Genomic DNA, 3,908 nt, shown 5'->3' on the forward strand with positions numbered 1-3,908 from the left:
GCTGTACTGGTTGGCATGATTGACAGATATTCGCTCATTCATTCAATAACTTACCCAAGCACCTATTGTGTATAAAGTGTCCAGCAGGGTATCTTGGGGAGACAAGAAGTTAGTGAGGTCTTTTTTCTAGAAGAGTTCCAAGACTGAAGTGAGAAGACAAGGAAGAATACAAATTATTTCATTACACAGAGAAGACTTACACCACAGCTGAGTAATCGGTCAGGGAGGAGAGTGACCATGAAGGACATCTCTGTAGTCCACCAGGACAGCTGTATTCAACCAGTGGCAGAGGGCCAGCACCCAAGAGTAGCTTAGGGGAAGCATCAACATGGAGGTTACAGTCTCATGGCCCAGAGGCTACTTATCCTTAATATATCAGGCCCATGTAAGCACCCAGGTTCCTCTAGAATACAACCAGGAGGAGGAAAAAAATCCCCATAGTGACCAATATCTACTTTGCCAGGTAGAGGTCTCACCCACATTTAGTTTCCCTTAATAAAGCACTTTTCATACTCAAATGTCATGGGTCAACAAATCAAAATTCTTGGGCTGGGGAGACGGCTGAGTGGATGAAGTACATGCCATGCAAATGTGAAGACTAGAGTCCAGATCCACAGAACCCACTTACATCTGGGTGCAGCATCGGCAGCGTGCATCTGTAACCTCAGAGTGCACCCATGACAAGCGGACACGTGAGTATTCCTAGAAGCGCGCGTGTCAGCTAACCTGATACACGCAGAAGGAATAACAAGACGGAAGTCAAGGACTGCCATCTGAGGTTGTCCTCTGACCTCCACGTGCACACTGTAGCATGTACTGCCCCCCAACACACACACAAACATGTGCACACACCTGCACAACGTATATACACACATTTCAAAACAAATTCTTTCTGCTTTTGGTTTCTCAAGACGAGGTTTCTCTGTGCAACTCTGGCTGTCCTAGAACTCACTCCGTAGACCAGACTGACCTCAAACTCAGAGATCCACCTGCTTCTGCCTCCCAAGTGCTGGGATTAAAGATGTGTGCCACCACTGCGAGGCTCAAAACAAATTCTTAACTTATACTGAAATTTTGCGCAAATAATACGGTGTCTCTCAAGAATGTCAGAGTTGCTTGTGGTTGGGGGGCCTTGTCGTCCAAAGAATAACCACTACAGGAGACAGCAATACCCTTGAATGTGTACACATGGCAACTGTTTACCATCACGAGCAAAGCCAGCCAGGAAGTCAGCCTCACACTCACACCAGATCCTTTTGGTATTATTATCTGCTTCATTAGAAAGTCCACAAGGAAGAACTCAGACTGATGTGGTCTGGATGAGGTGCCTTCTCTGTGGCTAGGAGAGTCATGACTCCGTGTGTGTGTGTGTGTGTGTGTGTGTGTGTGTGTGTGTGTGTTGATTCAGTCACCAGTGAGGAAAGAAGAGCTTTCTAGAGTCAGGAAGAGAGACTGTTCAGGTCATGAAACATACACAGGGCAAACTCCTGAGAGTTTGTATGTATTCAGTTTTTATCTACAACACTTACAGTACAGAAGGCTTTAGCCAACATTTTCTTAATCAAGTTGAATGTGCTAGTCCATGCTCTCTACAGTGATGATAGGTTTGAGAAGATGGCAAAAAGCATGGATATAACTGTTTTCCTTGTATCACTATAATATGACATTTTAGAAAAGAATATCATCAAATTGAACAATAATGTCAACAAGGAATCTATTGCCTGCTATATCCTGACTCTATAAATACTTAGGATGAGACATTTGAGCAAACTTCTTAGAATCAGTGGTACCCAGTACTATCACCATGAATCTGATCTCTAATATACCAGTGTACAAAATATGAAGATTAATAACGCATAATGAAAGAAAAAAATCTGATTTTTTAAAAATTTCAATATACCAAAATGCCTGAATAGTTCACCGCTGGTGTACAAACGCAGGACTAGAAAGTTCCGATATTGTACATAGTTGGCAGAAGAAATAAGCTGAATAACTGAAAATATTACAGAATTATTATTTTTTAAAAATTCCCTTTAATGAACAAAATTCTCCTAAGGAAATTTAGGGACTTAAAATTTCTTAGCTCTCACGTCTCTTCTGGATTAATTATTTACTGTGTAAGTACGTGCCTTTCCACAGAAAGAGAATGGCAACAGCAGACATGGCTGTCAAAAGTTACTGAAACCAAAAGATATTTCCTTTAACATTTTTTATGTGTATGGGTGTTTTGGCTACAGACACACGATGCCACATGTGTGCAGTTCTCACAGGGGCCAGAGGAGAGTATTGGGTCCCTTAGGACTGAAGTTATGGATGATTGTGTCACATGGGTGATGGGGACCTAACCAGGGTCCTCTTAGAGCAGCCAGAATTGTTAGCCACTGAGTCATCTTTTCAGCTCCCCTGCCTCCGAATCCTTAAAAAGAAAAGAAGAAGGTCAGTGAGGTGGCTCAGCATACAAGTCTGACGACCTGAGTTTGATCCCCAAACCTAAGTAAACATGGAAGGAGAGATTCCAACTACATATTTTCCTCTGATCTCTTCACATAAGCCACGGCACATACACATACATACATAGCCCTACCTGCACATACACATATGTACACAATGCTAATAAACATGAAAAAATTAAATTAAAAAACAGAGAAATTAAGCAGATTCCAGTGGTCTCTGAAGACATCCTTCTAGTCTATGAATGAGGACCAAGGAATGGAATTGAGTCACCACAACTGTTTAGACCCTGGGTGAAGTTAAGTTCAGAGGCATGCTCCAGAAGTCGGCTTGGGCAAAGAAGCTCAGAACCATGACCGTGAGGGCCGTCATGTAAGGAATACTTTAGATATTAGATACTAAGTAGCAGAAGCAGCTTCTGCTCTCTGGGTACTGTGTGAAACCCATAAGTGTGAGTTAATGATGCTTTTCATCTTCTCTCCACATAGAAAGCAAAGGTCATTAGGGCCAACTAAATTTTCTGCAACAATAGGACCAGACATGCAACATCATTAATATTGTACATAGGGTCACAGGCATCCACATACATCCCAGAAGAGTTTGCGGACTTGCTCAAGTAACGGTTCAAGTTTTTTTTTTTTCCTTTTTCTTCCACTAATGATTAAGTCCACTGCTTCCTGTAACAACCTCTGCTAGAAGGTATTTCCTTGCCTCTAAGGTAAGTATTTGTCCTAGTGGTTCTCAGATAGTTTGGTGTCCAGCAGGGTCCCCTTAATTCTATTAAAAATTATTGAGGAATCCAAAGAACTTTTGCTGGTGTGTGTGTGTGTGTGTGTGTGTCGGGGCTGTGTTAGCTGTTGATATTTGACATTTTAAATTAAAATTGAAAATGAAGCAGACATGGGCTGGAGATTTCTGACATGATAAAGCTGGTTTCCCTCACCTACTCCTTCCTGGACAGTAAACCCTTCTCTCACAGCAGCTTGATCTGGCTGGGTTTCTGCCACCTGCAGATAAAAGAGCACCAAACAATAAAGAATTAGTCTAAGGTAATAAATAATGAAGGCTTGAATGGAATACATCAAAGTGCTGTTTCCTCCCTTCCTTTTGCCACCCCATTAATTGAAAGCCTCCCGAGGAGTGATAAATTTAAACACAGCTAACACCTACACTTCACAGCACCTTATGAGTTTCAAAGTGCTTTCACATTTAGTATCTAATTTTCACTACAACCCTATGAAGTAGTTTGTCTTACAGATGAGAAAACTGAGAAGTGCCAAGCCTGTTAGACTTCACACCGCGGTGAAATGGCTTAGCCAAGACTAAATCCAAATCTTACTCTCTACATCTTCATGGCCAAAGTTCCCGTCTGTGGTGATGCTATTTTACATGACACAGAGCTGTAGCACAAGTCTTCCCACATTCTCTTTCTCGTTCTAAAAAAAAAAAAAAAAAAA

The sequence above is a fragment of the Microtus ochrogaster genome, chromosome 5 (genome assembly GCF_000317375.1).
Source record: "Microtus ochrogaster isolate Prairie Vole_2 chromosome 5, MicOch1.0, whole genome shotgun sequence".
NCBI lineage: Eukaryota > Metazoa > Chordata > Mammalia > Rodentia > Cricetidae > Microtus > Microtus ochrogaster.